General features: G+C 35.6%; 1 protein-coding gene across 17 annotated transcripts in view; it reads right to left on the bottom strand.

Moving 5' to 3' along the window:
- Window positions 1-22,059, bottom strand: part of CDK14 (cyclin dependent kinase 14) — a 790,403-nt gene that overhangs the window by 264,120 nt on the left and 504,224 nt on the right. The window lies entirely within an intron of this gene.

Below are 22,059 nucleotides of genomic sequence, written 5' to 3' on the forward strand. Positions count from 1 at the left end.
TCATATATATATCGATAAAGATATACACTTTTTTTTTTGAGACAAGATCTGGCTCTATCACCCAGACTGGAGTGCAGCGGCACAATCACAGCTCACTGCAGCCTCTACCTCCCGGACTCAAGCGACCCTCCCACTTCAGCCCCCTAAGTAGCTGGGACTACAGGCACATGCTACCATATCTGGCTGATTTTTATATTTTTTGTAGAGACGGAGGTGTGCCATGTTGTCCAGGCTAGTCTAGAATTCCTGGACTCAAGTGATCCACCTCCCTCAGCCTCCCAAAGTGCTGGGATTAGAGGCATGAGCCACGGCACCCAACCTTATTGTATATTTATACATACAAAGACTTATGAACATGGAGATTCATTGTGACATTGTTGGTAGCAAATGACTAAAAATAACTTCAAACTCCAGGAAAGAACTGGAATTACAGTACAGATACAAAATGCACCAATAAGGCTAATAAATCGCTTGGTACTAATATGGAACCAACCATAACATATTGTTAATGGAAAAGACAAAATAAATAACAGAGGGCATATTAGGTATTATTTGCATAAAAAATGAGTGCTTCTACTTGTATATTGGCTCTCTGGAAAGATGCATAAGAAACTGGTAAAGGCAATTGCCTGTGGGGAAAGGAACAAGGAAACAGGAGAGAAGAAAATTTAACTTTCACTATACTCCCATTTTATACTCTTTGCAATGTCTATTACTGGATGCACATGTTACCTACAGAAAAAAAAAATGTTTTTAAAGAGAGAAAGAAAAAGGGTCTAATAAGTCCTCAAACAGCCCTGGGCAGTCTCAGCTCCCTACATCCCCCAAGACTCCAGCCTTATTTCATTACGGTGTGGTTCCTAAAATAGTCACTGGTTGTAAATGACAAGCTTTCATGGCATGGCAGGAAAACTGGTGGCTGGCAGGAGTGAGTTAAAGACTGGGTGGAACAAGCAGAAATAAACTACTATTTAAATGTTCTCACTAGTACAACCAAGTTGCCTTCCAAAGCTCAGGCTTGTCTACATAATAGCTCGTTTAGCTACTAAAACCTGGGATAGGCTTGCATGAACAATCTGAATCATCAAACAATTTAGAAGTTAAAAAATAAAATCTTCCTTGAAGGGAAACTTGCAGAATAAATCCTGTAATAGATTTCTACAAGATGAGGAATGTTTCAAAACCGGCCAAGCATCTAGGACTTTTAAAACAAAATTATATAATTCATAAAATGAATGCAATGAATGTTGCATTTCTACATCCAAGAAGACTGTACTAATAACCAGTACAAAGGAATGCAAGAATACAGTTGGATAGATTTTGATAAGTTTGAACTTATTGTCCACAACCTGACAATCTATGTATCCTCACTTGTCAGTAAACATTACATATGCTGCATTTTAGAGGACCAGGAGTGTTCACAGAAGACTGCCATGGTTTTTAAAGAGCTGGCAGCAATGAAACTCAAACTTATCTTGTGCTATACTAGACAAATGTCTTAGCCTTCAAGAATTACAGACAGAAACCTAACATCTGAAGCACATGTCCTCGTTTTTCAGAATCTGTTACGTATACTTGAAATATTCCCATCTTGTCAGCCCAAATAACTTGTCCTTCAATACCTTTATCTTCTCCAATAAAGCTTTATTTGAAATCTTACAATATGGCTGAAGACACCTGAAATTTAGAAACCTTCTTCAAAAAAAATTGAGTTATGGAATCATAAAGTGCTATTTTGCTATCCATTCTTGTACTGATATTCCTACTTCCTTCATTGAATATTTTGTTAAAGGAGCCAAAAGGGGAAACTATATTTGAAATATAAATATAGAAATAAAATTTAGTACATGTGGACTGATTAATCTTGAAAATTATGATTATATGTTAAAATCCCAAAGTATGAAACAATAAATTATGGGCACAAAATTACTCTCAATCTATTATATAAATTTAAAGATGACAATGCATCAAATGTTGTAAACAAATACAGTATACATGTCTCAAAACAAATTTCAAGGGAATTTGTGTTCAAAATCAAAGCAAACACAAATGGAATTTTAAAAAGATATCCTTTATAGTATCAATTATTTTCTGTAAACCTTGTTTTGTTTCAATTATTGGCAAATTTACACATTGCTAACTTTTAAGTCAAAAGGTAAGCCATTTAACATAACACTTATTCTAAAAATAGTTTTCTTACATTAGCATTCATTTTTACACTATTATTACCATAAAATCACAAATGACTCAGTTTTTAAAAAAATTGTTGACTTCATGTAGTTCCTATGATGAGGTCATTTGTTGGCAATGTGTGAAGTAATAAATTTAGGTTGAGTTTTTACTAGATTACTAGATTTTAACCCCCCTAAAGTTTAATAAAAACAATATAACATTAGCAAGTTGGGCTTTTAAGTAGGGAAGAAATGCCTATGAGAAAGGATACATGTTCAGAAGGTAGCCTTCCAATATGTAAAAGCCTAGTCTGTCCATGTGCTAAATTAGCCCAAGGACTGACAATCTTATTCCACAAACTCTCAAACCTACAGGATTTAGTAGAGTTGTTCAGATGGTTTTAAAAGACTCACAAAACAAAGATGGATTATTCATTTAAGAAAGGATTGCCATTTAGTACAGGAAAAAGAAATCTGTATTTAGCAATATTACATGAAAAGAAAATACAGGGTGACAGAAGTCAACAATTTGTAAACATTTTATCAGATAGTGGTATGACTTAGGATCTACAATTTGCGCTTTATTACAAATTGCAATACACATAAAAATTCCAAACTATTCTTTCGTTATCTCTTTGCAACTACTATAAAAATCGTGTAACATGAACTTACTCTAGCTACACTTTGTAGGTTTTAGAATATTATACATCAGATACTTTCAGAAATAATAACTTTAAAGACAAGTATACTAAATTATAATATTACAAATTATTTCATTATCTATTTTTCCTTTGAAAATCTCACTGAACCAAATGCTTTATTACAGCTCATTGGTTATTAGTAAGAATAACTGAACCGCAAAGGTCTAGAACAGGGGTTGGCAAATTGTGCTCCATGAACCAAATCTGGCCACATCCATTCGTTGAAATGGTGTCTGTGGCTGATTTTTCATTGAAACAATAGATTTGTATAGTTGCAACAGAGACTTCATGGGCAAAAATATTTATTATCTAGCCCTTTACAGAAAAAGTTTACCAACCTCTAGTCTAGAATATCTCCTAAGATAGAAATTTTGTTTTCTATGCAGCATTTTATTATTTGAAATCCTAATATTCTAGATTGACTAAGGTGTGAAAAAACAACAATTAAGAGTAAGAAATAAAATGTTTACTTGACTGCTATAGGAAACCAGGGTACTTTCTGAGATGATGAAAGTGTTCTACATCTTGATTGTGGAGGTGGTTTTCACACTACATACATTTACCAAATTCATCAAACTGTAACTGGAAATTTGATTTTATGTAAAATATAATGTAATAAAAATGAAAACATTTGAGGATAAGTTCACCTCATTTTTATAGTTGGATAATAAAAATACCAAAACAAAAAAAGACGAAAAGGAAAATCAGCTAACAATTTGAGCTATGTGACTTCTGATAGGAGTGTTTCTACAGTTTACCATATAAACTATATAATACACAACAATGTAGAATTTTGAAAACGTATTCCTAAATATTATTTACAGTGTCCTATACTTTGAATTATTTATTTATGTGTTTGCTTATTTATTTATTTTTTAAGAGGCAAGGTCTTACTCTGTCATCCAGGCTGGAGTGCTGTGGTACGATCATACCTCACTGAAGCCTTGAAATCCTGGACTTAAGTGATTCTCCTGCCTCAGCCTCCCAAACAGCTAGGACTACAGGTGTGCACCACCATGACCAGCTAATTAAAAAAAAAAAAAAAATTGTAGAGACAGCGTATCACAACATTGTCCAGGCTAGTCTCAAACTCTTAGCCTCAAGTTATCCTCCCTTGTTGACCTCCCAAAGTTTTAGGAACACAGGCGTGAGCCACCATTCCTGGCCTAAAATATTTTAATTTAGATGCCAGACACAGCGTGTGTATTCATTCGTGTACCAGGAAGTAAGTGGTAGATCAGGGAGCAGTTAATTATTTTGTGATGGAGAGTATTCTCTTCCTGAGGGCACCCAAGCTGAGGTTTCAGAATCAAAAGGTTTAAGGAATTATTCAGCTTTAGATATATATCGAAAATTAAAACAATGATATGTAACAAGGCTGAACAAACCCATTATCTACTAACAATCTCATGACCACAGTGAGTTCGAAAGACAAAAGAGACAAAAAGCTATAGGAGACCACTCAGTTTTCTACACAAAAGTTTTCTCTTCATTAAAAATCTTAGTAGATAAGATTTTATGAATATTTTGTGATAAAAGGAGGCAAATGACTGATTCATGTTGGAATATGATGTTACTAGATTTCGACATAAAATCTGTGACCATTTCATGGAAAAATATTTGTCTGTTTTCTACTGCATTTCTGGTATCTCACATAAATATCCACTTTTCTATGAACTTCATTTGGGACAACAAATAAACTGGTCATTGCCTGTTGAAAAGACTCAACAAATTAATAAAATCACATGGCCTTAAAATGCATTTATGTATTGTTAAAAAAAATAAAGCAACATTTTTTTAAAAAAAGAAAAAAATATTGTTATGTAAACACACAGAAAAGGGTAAGAAATACGTTAACATGGCTAAATTAGAGAAAGAAGATAGGAATTTTTTTTTCTTTCTTTTCTTTTCTTTTTTTTTTTTTTTTTGACAGGGTCTCACTTTGTTGCCCATGCTGGAGTGCAGTGGCACAATGATGACTCACTGCAGCCTCATCCTCCCTCTATTGATCTTCCTGCTTCAGCCTGCTGAGTAGCTGGGACTCAGCTGCATGTCGCCACATGTGGCTAATTTTTAATTTTTTGTAGAAACAGGGTCTCGCTATGTTGTCCAGGCTGATCCTAAACTCCTGAAGTCAAGCGATCCTCCCACCTCAGCCTCCCAAAGCACAGGGATTACAGGTGAGAGGCACCACGGCCAGCCTATGTTCTTCTTTATGACTATCTGTGACGTCTATTTTAAAACAAGGCACATATATTCCTTATAATTGTAAAAGCAAATACATGAAAAATCTACTGATAGATATATTAGTGGGGGAAAAAAAAACGGAATGCATGATATTGTTGGTATAATTGCCCAGCATGCAAAGATAGGTATAGATGCAATTAAGGAATTTATAGCTATCATAATCATAAGATAATAAGCAAATGTTTCAAGAGTTCTCTTAGGTAATATCTTCTTTCCAATGTTTTAACAATGAATACATCTTGAAAATAACTGTGCATTCTCCTTTTGTATAATGTAAAGACATATTTAAAAATTTGCCTTGCATTTACTTTTAAAAATGACACTTTCTGGAAGCATTAAAATTTGCCATTCCTTTCCCTAATTACCTAGTTTCAGTCACTGGAATGATGACTGCTATGGTCTGAATGTTTATCACCTCTCAAATTCATGTTGAAATTTACTTGCCATTTTAGTGGTATTAAGAAGAGAGACATTTAAAAACTGATCAGGTTATGAGAGCTCCGCCCTCATGAATGGATTAATGGCATTATGGCAGGAGTGGGTTCATCATCTTGGGAGTGGATTGCTTATAAAAAACTGAGTTTGGGCCCCTTTTGTCTCTCTTTCTTGCCCACTCTTGTCCTTCTACCTGCTGCCCTTGGATGACACAGCAAGAAGGCCTTCACCAGATGCTGGCCTCTTGCTCTTGGACATGTCAGCTTCCAGGGGATTGAGGAAATAAATTTCTATCCTTTATAAATTACCTAGTCTTTACTATCCTGTGATAGTATCACAAAATGGACAAGACAATACATGAAGAAAGACAATAAAATCTCCATTCCATATAAGGCTGGCAGTCCAAATAACTCTATATTTGTTGAATTTCTTTAATTTTTCATGAGCCAAGCAGTTTACTTTGAAGTTAGCAAAAGTATTTTCAAAGAAATAACTACAAATTTTGTGTATGTATCTATATATTTACATCTGTACCTGGTAGGGAATGGAATAACTTACCTAAAATAATAGTTTTGAAGGAACATTTAAAAATATTAAAACCTAAAACTTAAAGATAATATAGATCACTGAATCCATTCTTATTTTTTTAATTTACAGAAAACAAAACTGTCCATGTAAGTGACTTGTCCAAAATACAAAAGCAAACTAGTGACAAAGTTAGGAGAAATACTGGACTTCCAATTCCTTGATATCATGCTTTTTAAACTAAATTTCACTGCAAAAGGACCCTGCCTTTTTGCTGCCATCTCTGCTCAAGGGAAGGACTTCCAGAAAAGACATAAAGTTCCTAGTTTTTCAGCCCCAGTCTTTGCTGTGAGCCTTGGATATCACTCTCCTATCCCAGAGAACCAGTAAATGGGACCAGACTTATTCACTCAGCTTGACCTCCTTTGATCTATCAACTGGCCTTGTGTGTGGGAAACCGTACATTGCTGGCATCTGGCTCAGGGCTCTGCCATAGTCCCAGGGGCATATCTGGGCAAAGACTGGTCCTGGCCTAAGTCCCACCTGACTGGCAGCAGGTTCCAGCTGATAGGAGGCCAGAGAAACACATGCTGAAACCCTCTTGTGCCACCGCCCTCACGCCCCAAGGCCTCCTGGGCACTGACTGCCTTTCCAGGGGCACATGATTAAGGGTGGAGCTTGGAGACTGCAACTGGAGTGAGAGCAAGTGCTGGATGGAAACAAGTCTGCCTAGCACAGCCTGCAGGCTAAATAAGAATAAAGCAAGTGGAGCGTCAGATCAGCAGCTGCTTCAGAGCCATTTTGGAAAGATGCCGGGAATAAATAAATAATAAAAAATATAACCAAATAATTGCCATCTGTTACTGTTGCTACCACCTTATTGACAATCTACTCTCCAGCTTTGCTGTTCACATGAACATCAACATCTCTGCTCATGGCTAGGCAGCAAAAGCTCTGTCTTCTGGAATGTTACTAGTAGAGGATTATGAAATATTACCATTACATAAACCTGACTACCTACCTTTACTTATACTGAGCCCTGTCTCTGTCCTTGTCTTAAAACTTCATGAAATCCTATTCGGACTTTGAAAAGAATTCTTTAGGTCTTCCTCTCTAAATCTCCCAAGCAAAAAGTGCAGTGTCCTTTTCTGGTCTCCCATTCTATATAAAGAAGTTACTTGTCATAAAATATAATCAGTGATATAAATTGTCTATTTTCTAGTGAGCTGTTTGAAAACAATCTACAGCGCTCTGTTTACATAACTTCTCGACCTGTTATATAGAAAAGGAGACTTATGTGAAGATTTGAAAAGATACTACAGGCAAAGTGCTTACTCCAGTGTCTCACATGAGCAACAACCAATAAGGCTTGCTTATCATCGCCATGTACTATCATTAATCATCATCATTATCAATACTGTTTATAAATCTTTATACCCTAAGGTAGCTGTTGACATGCACTACATGCTAAGTTCACGATTTTTTTTTTTTTTTTTTTTTTTTTTTTGGAGACAGGTTTTCACTCTGTCACCTGGGCTGGCATGCAGTGGCAAGATCATGGTTCACCACAGTCTCGACCTCCTAGGCTCAGGCAATCCTGGCTAATTTTTTTGTATTTTTTGTAGAGTTGGGGTTTCACCATGTTTCTCAGGCTGGTCTTGAACTCCTGAGCTCAAGTGATCTGCCTGCCTTAGTCTCTCAAAGTGCTGGGATTACAGACATGAGCCATCATGCCCAGCCAACTGTTATTCTTTATGGAAAACCATATCACATAGTTTAATCACCATGACATAATTGGACATTAAGTTTGATACCAACAATGGTTGGCAAACTCTAAGGTGGTTCCCATGACTCCCTTGCCTATTCATATTTACTTTGTTGTGGAATCTTCTTCCCTTGAGTGTCTGTGACAGGCTCTCAGTCTAAGAGACTCAAAAAACAGAATGTTGCCAACAGCCACGTGAGCTCAGAGTAGATCCCTTCCCAGTGGAGCATTCAGATGAAACAAGAGAAGGCCTGGCTGGCTGTGCGGACTGAAGAGAGACCTGGAAGCAGAGGCACCCAGCTAAGCCATACCCAGACTCTTACCACACAGAAACGGAGATAATAAAAGAGTGCTGTTTTAAGCAGCTTATTTTGCGGTAATTTTTTACACAACAGACAGCTAATATACCAACATTTCCCCAACTTATGTTCCACGGAGTCCAAAATTTGTTCTTAATCTAGTAAATCTGGGAGATGTAATGACAGATTTAATTTTAACAGCAAAGGACCAAGAGCTTTTAATCATTAGCAAATGAACATTGAGATTCTACTGGTTAGGGGGAGATGGGAGAGATGCACATATGCAGCTCACCCCAAACAGATTTGACCAAGGACATTTTTCCTAATTTTAACAATTATTTTTCATTAATGTATATTCCATGGACCATAATTTTATTTTTCTTTTCTTTGTTTTTACGAAATAGAGACATAGTCTCACTATGTTGGCCAGGATGATCTCCAACTCCTGGACTCAAGCATTCTGCCCGTCTCAGCCTCCCAAAGTTACAGGCATGAGCCACTGCTCCCAGCTGCAGACCACAGTTTTAGAAATGACTTTTCAGATTCACAGAAGCTGTAGGAGACACAGAAATCCAAAGCCAGCTGTGAATGCCTTAGACAGGAGGCGGAACATGTGCAAAAGTGGACGACAGCCATCCCACGAATTGAGGGAAATTATCTGACTCTTCCTAAAGATATCCAAAGATGAAAGTTTCACTTCAAATATTTCTCTAGTCCTTCCTGACCTTTTATTTCTCTAAACCAACCAAGCATTATATTTTTATGAACAAATTATGCAATTGTGTTTCTCAAGAACATAATTTTTAGCTATGAAGAAGACAAAAGAGTAATTTTCCTCTCTTATCCCTTCCTTCTCCCATCACATCAGCCATACATATCACCTCTCACCAGCAATGACAGGAACTGTCAGCAGGCTGGAGGCAGAGGGACAGGGCAGCTTGGAGAGGAAGGGAAATGGAGTAAAGTCCAATGAGCACCCTGTTTGACATCACATCTATCACTTGAAAAGGTGTTGAGTTCTGTTTTTGTTTTTTAATATCTTCCTGCTTTCCAGAAACTTTACTTCTTTGGCAATGAAAAGGCAAACTGGCACATTCTAGAATGTTTTACTACCTTCAGCATTTGTGCTTTCAATTTACAGACAGCCCTCGAGAACTGGTGGGTAAAAGTGCTATGTTTAATCTGGCACTCGGCGATTTAAAGGCAATTTCAAATTTGCATTACAATTTCTCAACTTACGTACATTTCAAAGTAAAGTGATACTATGTCTGAATTTTAATAGCGCTAATTCCAATTACTAGTCTAAATTTTATTATTGAGGGAGATCAAGGAGCTCATTTATAGCTATTCTTTGATAAAGTGGTAGATAGCAAAACTTACTTATCTATGATATTCCTATTTAAAAAATCACTGATCATAATAAAAATCAGAACTACTTGAAAACTCTTCATGCTGTTATTTAAAAGATGTACAAGAAGTCATATATGATCTTATAAGATTATTTCAAATGAATTATCTTCAAGTCTGAAGACTCAACAGAAATGCCCATGTTAAAATATTGGTCATTCTAATGCCCAGGTAAAGCTAATATTACAAGCACAAATCAATGCTCTCACATTAAAGAGGGGGTAATGAGACCTGCACTCTCTACTCCACAGGATTATAAGGATGAAACAAAGTAAGAGCCATGAAAGCACTTCATAAACTGTAATAGGCTATTACTATTATTAGAAATGACTGAAGTTTGAGTCAATTTCGCTTCCTAAAAGCAATCTAATGTCAAGTGCTGCAGATCAAACATTTCTATGATTCAAAAACCAGAATGCTTACAAATGTTGAATTCAGTGTTCAAAAACAAGAATGCCCTCAGACACTGAAGTCTACATCTTGAGCTTGACCAAAAAAAAAAAAAAAAAAAAAAAAAGCAAGCAAAGCTTATCCTGTGTTGTAACACTGCACAGTACAGATGCCCATAACACTCATATCCAAAGCAGACCACAGACATGTCATTCACATAGAAGGTCAAATCCACAGGCAACTTTCAAACTTTAAGAATTGAATCCGTTTGCTGTCTATAGCCAAGGCTGGCAAAATGTAGGGAACTGATATTTTTATTGTAATGAAGGATACATGTGACAACGCGCTTGATTTATCAATCTGCTAAGGAATCCACAATCTACCATTATTTCAAATCATTCATTTTGGCAATCTATGCATTTTTTCATTGACGACTACAAGAATACTTCTCATTTATGCATATTTCCACTTATATATGTTTACTCTTGAGATTTAAAGACTGGCCAAATGAACTTTGGTAACAATCTAAGAAAGAAAAAAAAAACTACCAAAATATCCTAGAAAACAAGCTATTAATATAATGATCTGTATATTGTTTTCTTACAAACTAATTTTACTGTTGTTGCAGAGCATCAAATCTCTAAAAACTTCAATAAATCAATATGCCATTTTATATGTAGATTGCTGTGTTACCTGCTAATCTAAAAAGTAATACTTGCAGCAAGAACTACCCTTAAGAGACAACAAACATTGAAATTGGACAGCCGTAGTAGTGTTCATTCCAGATGACAGCTTACTCTTCTTTAAAGTATACACTAAGGTGTAATTATGCATTTCTTCAGGACTGAATTTTCTCGTGATCCACAAAATTTCTTATCTCACAGGTCTCTCTGAATGAAAATATTTGGCAAAAACACTCAGCTGTTTATGAGAAACAAAAGTACACCAACGGATTCCTGCTTAGCAAACAAAGTGTTCTGTCTCTTAAAGGAATTAACACGAAGTATAATTGTATTCTCAAAGCATGGCGTGAATAATATAAATTTATCATAAAAACTGTTTATTGCAAGAATAATTCCCTTTTATTAAATTATTGTCACTTCTTTGGCCAGGAAAGCTAAACTGAATAGCACTGTGATAAAGAGATACTTTAAAATCTGAACTACAAACCACAGAAAGTTGTTAACATTGATATGTAAATAACTATTTTTAAAATCGTCCCTTGCCCAGTAATTATACTTTAAAATAGTCAAATAACCATCACCATGAAAGATGCAAGACAATGATTTAAAAATTAGTCCATTTAAAAAAGGCTCCCCCAGGGTCATCCTTGTATAATACAATAACAGATACTCAGAATGGTGATCCCAAGACTGTAAGGAAATAATAGAGCAGGAATGCAGAAACCATGTCTCCTTGATGTACCATTGTACACTCGGTCACTAGTACATACTATTTTAATAGTATGCACTCATTAAAAATTTGTTGAATGAAAAATCTATTGAATTCTATTCCTTACCACATAAGAAGGCAAGAAGGTATGTTATACATTTCAGAAAAAAATCATATTAAAAATAAATAGTACTTTGATCATAATTAACATAAAATGTATGTAACTGTATATCAGCCAGGCATTTTCCTGAAATTATTTGTATTAAATTTAAAATTATTTTAATAATTTTATGAGGTATACAGTATTACTATTATCATCTCCATTTTAAAATGAGTAAATTAAGTTACAGAGAATTTCAGTAACTCACCCAAAGGCACACAACTTGCAAGCAGCAGAGGCAGGATTCAAACTCAGGCATGTAGCTCCAGAATTGACACCCTACCCATTTGGGGATATTTTACTTTTTATTTATGTTTATATTTATATATGTACTTTAGTACTTCTGTTACACTTCCACTTGCGATAGAGCTGTGTGCTGTCTATTTCCAAATTTTGTGTGACACTGTGATTTAGTAAGAAATATATATTTGGTCTTCAACCCAGGTCTTCATCCTGGCACAGAGTTCCTAAACTCCTTGTAATTTTCTGAGTAACAGGGGTGATAAGAGCATCTTTTGTTATAGTATTTGGTCTTAGTCCTCAGTTCCTGACACAGAGCTCCTAAGACCCTTAGAATCTTAGTGATAAGAGTATATTTTCTGAATGCTAAGAAAAATGACTGATGGCTAGGGGCCCCTAGATAGGTTCATGATGGGGATTGGTTGCCAGAAGAACCAAAGCATGATTACAGGGTTGTAATTTGCAGCTCCACCAGTGGGCCACCAGGGAGGGGCAAGGGGCTAAAGATGAGTTAGTTACCACTGGCCAATCATCTAGGTAATGGAACCTCTACAAAACCCCTAAATGATGGGGTTCAGAAAGCTTCCAGGCTGTGGACACACTGAAGTGCTGGGAAGGTGGTGCCCCTGAGGAAAGTCTGGAAGCTCTTCCTTCCTACCTTGCCCTATGCATCTCTTCCATCTGGCTGTTCCCCAGTCGTATCCTTTATAATCAACCAGTAAATATAAGCAAATGTGTTACTGAGTGCTGTGAGCCATTCTAGCAAACTATGGAACCCAAGGAAGGGGGCGTGGGGACACCCAATTTGTAGCAGGTCAGTCAGAAATACAGACAGTCCAGGACTTGCAACTGGCATTCAAAGTGGAGGCAATCTTGCAGGACTGAGCCCTTAACCTATGGGGTCTGTGCTACTGGGTAGTTAGTGTCAGAAATAAATAGAATCTTTAGACACCCAGTTGGTGTCTGTCTGAGGTGTTGGTGAATTGGTTATTGGTGTGGGGAAATAACCCAAAAAGTTAATTTGAAAGTGTTATGAGTAAGAAACAGCACAGTACCATGGAAAAGGTGAAATCTGAAAAGAAAATTTACTCCCACTGGAAACATCATGACATTTTTTTGAGCTACTGCCCGGCACGGCTGAGCCCTAACAGGAACACTGTTAAAGCCAATTCAGTCTTCATCTGTCCACAAGGCTTTTCAATGCTTTAATTTGCCCAGGAATATAATTAAAGAGGGTGATTCCTTAAATTACCAAAGCTCTATTCAAATGTATATTCCAACAAGGTTGCCTACTAGTCTACTGCGAGAAACATTCTTTATATCATTTCTTAAAGTTTCCTCAAGACTTGTGAGGTTTGGAACAGAGTGACATCTAGTATTCTGGGTCCCATCTTCCTGACAGGATCCCAGTGCTCAGGTGACACAGGTCATCAGACCAGCATGGCTTACTTTGAACTGAACATCCAGTTAGCACTCCTACCTTCTCACATGTTTGGGGAACTAGCCATGCATGTGCCAACTAAGTTATTAATATTCTACAGGGTATTACAATGGGGCTCTAAAGACACCGGTAACAATAATATTAGGAATAATAATTTAACACTTACTAAGTAACAGTCACAATGTTAACTTACTTTCCATCTCTGGCCCAAGGTATACATATTTTTCAGATGAGGGGTCTGGATTATATAATCTCTCAGGTTCCTTCAAAATCTAGAGAAAATCTCAGTTTAAAAAGTCTGAAAATGTCAATATAAAAGGATTTCCTTTTCTTTTATATAATTATGAGTGATTTAATTTCCCTACATAGATTTTCTGCCTTTATTCTGAAAAACAAACTGTAACAAAATGTTCCCAATGATATGATTCTATCAACAACTGGATGATTTCAAAAATAACACCATCTCCTGCTTTCAATTCTTTGAGCAAAGTGCTCGCATGTCATTATTTATTTTCATTATTTTTTTTACAGACAAGGTCTTGCTATATTGCTCAGGCTAGACTTGGACTCCCAGCCTCAAGCAATCCTACTGCTTCAGCCTCCCAAGTAGCTGGAACCACAGGCACGCACCACTATATCCAGTTTATTTTATACTGTTCTTGTAATTCTGGTATCAGTGATTTTTATAACAATATTCTCTCAATTGATTATAAGCATGTTGAGACCTTATGGTAACTTTTCAGAAACCATACTAAACATTTTATCTTGAAATCTTGCAATGTTTTTCCATCCTCTGCTTATGCCTCAGTTGTTCCATTCACATGATGTGGGCACTTAATTTAGCCAACTCATTGACCCATTTCATCTACTGCTCCCAACTCTACGGCTGGATCAAAGCACAGTTTCTACATCCAATATGAGATCAAAACACAGTTTCTACATCCAATATGAGCTGGTTATTGTTTCGCAGGGCGGATTTCCACAGCTGACAACTCTACTCCGTAACAGGAACGAACACTTCAATATGCATTTTTATATCAGTATCCTTTCTGATTAAAAACTAGAGTGCCAAATAACTTGACAGATATTTCATAGAGAGATGTTCCATTTTTAAAGTTCGAACTTTTGCAAAAAGTTGTATTATTTTAGGTCTATAAACTTGATTATTTGCACCAAGATTCCTTTCTAGTATGTGGTAAAAATAAAAAAAAAATGGTTTTCATACATGTATTTAAAGTTAATACACAGCACAGATCATTAGTTCTTAATTGGTTTTTATTTTAATTTTCCAGTGCTTTCTTCTTTCATTAAAATGAAAAAAGTCCTAATATCCTAAGTTTATCTATTACCACAGAAGAAATTATTCAAGATGAAAAGGACATTTTAAAATATTAATATGCATAAATATGTACTATTTCAAAGCTACATAAACCAACATATGGCAAGGTTTTTTAAAAAGAAACTAGGGAAAAAAGGAAGAAAGAACACTAATATTGAACTGGTGGTATTAAAGTGAGAAACAAAGATTTAAAATCACAAATTAAAAAAACAATGTCTAACCAGAATTTACAGCATCTTACATTTCCCATAGTAGCTGGTCAGTTTTTCTTGTTTCCAGTAAAGATTTTAGAAAACATGTGCTTTAGATTGCAATAATTCATTTACTGTCATCCAAGATTTTAGTATAAATCAGGCATATTGACATGTGGTAGTGGAGTCTGGTTTGGGCTGAATTTTAACACGAGCTTTTTAGAAGGTAGAAGAAAAAGAGATGGGTCAGGATCTGTAAAGCAGGAATATGAGGGAATTGCCAAACTCTAAGCTAACTTTTATACGTACTGACTGTCCCCGCCAAAACTCAAGTTGAAACTTAATCCCAAATATGGCAGTACTGCAAGGTGGGGCGCCTTTAAGAGATGCTTGGGTCTTGAGGGTTCTCTCCTCATGAATGGATTCATCCATTCATGGGTATTAATGGGTTATCATAGAAGTGGCATTAGTGGCTTTACACGAGCATGTTCAACCCCCTTGCCATGTGATGCCCTGCACTGCCTCAGGACTCTGCAGAGAGTCTCCACTAACAAGAAGGCCCTCACAAAAGGAGCCCCTCAACCTTGGACTTAGCCTCTATAAGAAATAATTTTTTGTATTTATAAATTACCCAGATTTAGTTATTCTGTTACAAGTAATAAGAAACAGACTAAGACACTTATCTATATGTTAACAATGTTCAAGTGTAATCACTGTTGCCTTCAATAGCACATGCATTACTTAAAACTGTGATTCATTTCAGTGCTGCTACTGTTAACAACATCTATTAATTCTTACCCTGTAGTCATCATGCCTGCTACTTAAGGTTCCAGTCTTTCTACATATGCAAATATTTTCTAAGGATACGTGGCTATATTTTAACTTACATCCAGTAAGACTTATTTGATTTACTGCCAACAATTCTGCACTCAAATTGTACTGGAAAAAAAAATACATAATGTTTTTGCATACTGAAATCCCTCTGCCTAAGCTTCCATCAACAGTGGAGAATAAGATGATCAGTCCTATGCGTAGCAATTTGTTCCACATTTAAAGATGTCTCGTTACCTCACATGCATGATTTGTCTGAAACTGAACTCTCTTTCAAATTTCCTCATTTCCATGGGTTTGAAGCTGCCATTCTTAGCAATCAAACCCTATCTACACTGCTTCAATCTGGCTTATGGTGACTGAACAGAGAGATTTCTCATAGATAGAATAGTATATGCATATCAGTCGCAGTTCATATACATCCTTCTTGTTCCCATTTACAGTTTAAAAAAACTAATCTATATGAGTTTTTAAAAAGATGTTGGGCCAGGAGCGGTGGCTCACGCCTGTAATCCCAGCACTTTGGGAGGCCGAGACGGGAGGATCACGAGGTCAGGAGATCGAGACCATTCTGGCTAACGTGGTGAAACCCGTCTCTACTAAAAATACAAAAAATAGCCAGGTGTGGTGGCGGGCGCCTGTAGTCCCAGCTACTTGGGTGGCTGAGGCAGGAGGCAGAGCTTGCAGTGAGCTGAGATTGAGCCACTGAACTCCAGCCTTGGCAACAGAGTGAGACTCTGTCTCAAAAAAAAAAAAAAAAAGATGTTCAGGGCAGTGAAATTATTCCCAATGATACCATAGTAATTGACAAATGTCACCCTAATGTAAAGTCTGGAGTTTGGATGATACTGCTGGGTTAACACAGGTTTATCGACTGTAACACATGTACCACCCTGGCGCCAGATGTTGATAGTGGGGAAGGCTGTGCATATGGGAAGTGGGTATATAGGAACTCTCCGTATTTTCTGCTTAATGTTGCTGTGAACCTAAGACTCTTCTAAAAAGTAAAGTTTATCTAAAAGGAAAAATGCTCTCAAATATTCATCATTTTAATATGCTTGGGACAATGTTATGTTGTGATAACACAAAACAAAAAGATCCAATATAATTAGATGTCATTATCATTCCTCTTGAATAGAAAATAAAAACTTGTGAAGAGATGAGCAGGATATTAAACAAGATGTAAATGATTAAGGTAACTGATGTTTCAAGATCAGGGAAAAGACAATTTCAAGTATCAACATTCCTTTTCAAAAGAGTTACTACATCTTTAAAGTAATGTGTCAAGGGGAGATAACTTTATCTAGTTCACATGTCAAATAAAAATTATATCTAACATGTAATCTTAACAGTCTGTTCAATAGATTTTAAAATATGTATACTTGCATTTAGAGTTTTAATGACATTCCCTAGAGAAATTACGTAGAAAAAAAGCTGTTTCTTTGGCTCATATTGTATCAATTATTCTAAATACATTCTTTGCTTTCAGATCTACATGAAAGCAACTGCCTAAACTTTGCCTTAAAACTGTTTAGGTGTTAAGATGTTGAAAGGATCTTTTAGAAGTAGATTGATGCTTCATTGGGTAATAAAGGGTTTTTTGCTGTTAAAATATATTCTAAAAGAAACGTACAGTAAAATTGAATCCTGCAGGCCATAACAAATGAGCTAAGTTATATCTAACCTTAAATTTATGACTATAACTTCAGTGGTGAATTTCGTGTGTAAATGATTTAAAACATAGGTAAAGGTCTGTACCTTTAGGACTAACAGGCTTTTATCCAGAGACTGTATTTATCAAACTGACAGACTACTCTGCATCTGAAAGAAGGTGATTTATTTCTGTTTACTACTATACCTATGTGAATTCAGAGAAGCACATGACAAGCCATGAACTTACCATGTCCTCTACAGAGTCACATTTCTGGTGTGTTTCTCAAATTAATCTAAAACATGATTTACAATGATTTCCTCTCTCAAATTTAGAGAAGGACCAGCCTGGAAGAGGAAACTATCAACATTAGGAAGGTAAAATTTTAGACCTCTGATGGGAAAGAAACTAATGTGATTTTATTCTATCATAACCACAGAGTTTTTTAACTTTGTTTCTCCACCAGGATAGTCAATAAAATAAGCTAAGTCCTTAAATGCTTATATTATAGAATTCTTGCTGTCTCTTATTCTCGGGGCAACTTTAATCTCATTGTCTTTTGGAATAGTTAGACCATAACCCTTGAAAATAGTGAAAGAATGACTGAGAAATATGAATAACACCAATATCATCTTGCAGAAATTCTATGGACTCATCCATTTTGCTTCAATCTCATTTATATGGAAAAATATCTTTTAAGTTTTCATACTATTATACTGCAAATGACCTTAATTTCTTGGTGAATTTATTTATGCATTTACTTGTCTTGCTTCAATAATTTTCTTTTAATGTGCTCTCAATGCTTATTATAGAAGCAAGGTTCTCATTTAAATTTCCAAAAGATTGAATCAAAAATTAGATTCTAGGGAGGGATGTTAAAGCATTGATCCCAGGTTTAATGGACAGATTGTTTTTTTTACCCACCAGCAAATATCTGGTCATTAGAAAACAAGTTGATAATTTCAGAAATGTACAACATAAAAAGCCAGCCATAAAAGGACCTTAGAAAGTATATGTTCAAGCTCTTATTTTTCAGTCAAGGAGTATAAGGCTCAGAGGGGGATAAATGATGGCTTGAAAGTCACAAGATAGTTAGGGACAGGGTTAAGTTCTCTGAACTCAATGTTAACATACTTTGCTCTCAAGAACAGTACATTTAGACAATCAGAGGTTACAGAGTAGAAACTTCAAATCCTATGCATCTTATATATGTTTACATTCACTTAGTGGTGTTTATTTTGGCAGACTAAGATTACATAGTAAATACCAAGTGAGTGTGTAGGGTCTATGTGTAAGAGCCTCAGAGCAATCCTGAGGCTTTAACACTATCTAAGGCCATCTAATTCCATCTACACTCTTCATCATGCATGGCCAGGACAGCACTGAGGAAAAGAAAATTATTTTATAAACTATTAGTTTGCCAAAACTAATCAGATAGAACTTAGTAAATTCAGGTGGGTCTTGGTCTTTAGACTAATACTCAACTTAGTCATGTATATTTTTTATTCATTCAATCAATATTTACTGAACATCCATGTGCTGAGCATGATTCTAGAGATAGTGCAAACAACAGTGAGCAAAACAGGTCAAGTTCCTGCCTTCATGGAACTTCCAGTTAAGCAGTGTAAGCAAAAACTAAATAGATAAACAAATGAACAAAATAATTTCAGAGCTTGAGAAGTGTTATTGAAGAAATTAGACTAGACAATAAGAATGGGAAAGATTTTATTTTCAGAAAGGGGGCCCCTTTGAAGAGGTGACATGAACTATAACCTCTATGGTGAGAAAAAGGCAGCCGCATGAGAAGCAGAAGCACAAGCATCCTAAGCAAAAGGAAAGGCACACTGAAAGCCTCTAGTGGAAACAAGTTTGGGGTTTGGCTGCACCACGGTATACAAGGAGCAACAAGGTGGTAAAGACACAGGCTATACAAGGGATTTGAAATATTTTTCTGGTAAATTATGTAAAGATGAACCATCTTTTAGGAAATGAGTCTGAATGCCTCCATATAATTTATCATTTTATAATACCCAGGCAGAGCAAACCTCTGCATTAGGAAAGCCATAGTGTTTCTAAATCATGTGTAATTTGCTTATTCAAAATGCATATAGAAAATAAGGCTCAGGGTAAGGGTTTAAATATGACTTTGCTTACAAGAAAAAAGAATAGTTACAGCATTTTGACCACCTGGAATTCAGAGCTGTATACTGTTTAAAGCTGAAGGGTCTCCAAATTCACTATCATCTGGTTTACCTCATCCAGCAGGTAAAGTCTATTAAGGTTGAACTCACTCATTACTACTGAATTAGTCAAATGACAAAGTGTTCTTCACGTGATGCATATTTTTGCCCTAGTGCAATCTATTTACATAGCATGGGTGTCATCTTTGTTATATATAGAAAACAGCATACAAAAATGATCAATAATTTCCTAGCTTAGGCAGCCCTGTAAGAGAAAATATCTATATGTATAAATACAAAGGCCCTGGCCACCTGAGATTGAAGGATATGAATCAAGCATCTGAATTCCAGGTTTGCAACCAGCAACCTGTATGTCCAAGCCTGGGCAAGATTCTAACCCTCTCTGAATCTCCTCTCTCTCACAAATATAGGTTAGTATACATTCCTAGCTTGAAGAGACAATAAAGCAAGAATTTCTAAGTGTCTAGCACATAGAATAAACTCAATAAATTTTAGTCTTTTCACCTCATATATTTTTCTAATAAAAGTAGTATCATGTACAATATGAGAACTATAATCATGCATTGTATTTGTCTCTTTTAGTCAAAATTTTATGGTTTTGTTCACATAAGGAAAAAAGGTAAGACAAAGAAACCATTTTTAAAGCTCCTCACATATCAAACACTGAATTAAGACCCTGTGTTTTTAATTGGTTTGCTGCCTGGAACCATCCTATTCTGACTGCCTAACTTCTCTACAGTTTCCAGTGCGTTTCCTTCATCTCAGACACACAAACATGCCCAAACACAGTAAATCACAGTTAATTGCACGTCTTAAATTAAAAGACAAAAAAATCGCACAATTAATTGGGGGAACTTGTCAGTTGGTGCATGAATCTTGCTTACTACACTCTGTGCACAGGATGCAAGCCAAGTGCATGTTCCAAGCTGGGCGATTCAGTCCATGCCTCTGAGGAGAGGTGCATGGGCACAATCCTTCTGCACAGCCGTCTGGTCATAAGAATCAAATGCTTTAAAACACTCAACATTGCAATTGCTGAATCAATAGTTATCTCTACAAGGATGTTCAATACAGGACTGAGGATAATAGTAAAAAATTAGAAAGAGCTAAAATGCTCATTAATAAGGGACTGAATAGAGACTATGTTTGGCCATTAATGGAAAAAATCTAAACTGTTACAAATGATTTTGTCAATCTTAATAACATAAGAAAATATTCATGACATACTATTTGAAAAATGCTTACAAAATAGTGTATTTCTATTTTTGAGGCTATGTGTTATGCAAGTGAAGCAAGAAAAAAGAGAAAGGAACAGGAGAAAGCTACTGGGAAAATAAACAATAAAAATGTTAACGTTTGTCATCTCTGAGTTGTTTATACTTTGTAGTTTTTCTAATTTTCTAAAAAAAATCATCTACATTTTTAAAAAATATATTTCAATTTGTTTTTGAATCTGATATTTTAAAATGTCAGTTTTAAAATAAAGATCCATAAGAATCTTTTAAGATAAACTGACCTACTACAATGAAAACATCAGCATAAAATTTAAAAAGAGTCCCTAGTAAGCGCAAACATACAATCCTATTGTATCCTTGGTTATACAGACAAAATGTATAAAAATGTATCTTATAAATATACAACAAATGCGTGTTCATACAATTAAATGCTCAATACAATAATGTATTTCAACATATACCTTATAGTATATTAACATACCATAAGAAAATCATTATAAATACTTTTTCATTTCCTGACATCGACCAACTACAAAATATATTCACAGTAAGCCAATAATATGGAATTTGAGAAACTGCAAACCTTCTCTACTCCATCCCCACTACTCTCCCATTATTGTCTACCCTATTATAAAAAGATTTTATACCCAGCCGCCTAGTGTAATTCTAATGCTAAAATCTGGCAATAAATGATACACACTAATAAATGATACACACTAATGTGTACAGAATTTCATTTTTATCAAAGTAGAAAATGATAAAGTTTTATAATATATCACTACTCCACTAGTCATACTAACTTTTGTTTTATTTCATTTTTCGAATAAAAGAATTCATAAAACCCAACAAAGTAGATTCATTCCAAAGGTATTCAACAGTCTGCTAACCTTGAAATAAGAAACAAATATTTCCTGCCTTTTCTTTTATTTAATGGGGGAGTGGAGAGGGAAAAGATAATCATATTCCAGCAAAAGCCCATCTCAACCTCAGGCATCTTTATGTCCCAAGGGTAATATTTTCATTCCATTCTTAATGGAACAAATTTCTAATCAGAATATGTATTCAAAAATAATTGAGGCAATGCAATGTCAACATGTTATGCTTCCATCAGGTATCCCGCGGTGCTCAGAATCAACTCAACACAATCTCTAGTGTGACAGAGAGCCTGGGCAACGCAGAAACGTCAGACTTGATCAAGGGAAGGGGAGCTAGCAAGGAGCATGCAATGGTTTTGCTTCCCTTTGGATGCTCAAACGTGGTGTTTGGAGGAAAGCTTCTATGCTGGAGGAAGACAATCTCAACACTTCTAAGGAAGGAATGACTTATAATGCTCACTCCAGAACCTCAACTTTTAAATAGTAATAAGTGTCTATTTTTGCATTAATATTGAAAATACTTGAAACAACAGTCAATTCTGGGAAGGTTAACACTACATCTA

Source organism: Macaca fascicularis, chromosome 3, assembly GCF_037993035.2.
Source record: "Macaca fascicularis isolate 582-1 chromosome 3, T2T-MFA8v1.1".
In the NCBI taxonomy this organism is placed as follows: domain Eukaryota; kingdom Metazoa; phylum Chordata; class Mammalia; order Primates; family Cercopithecidae; genus Macaca; species Macaca fascicularis.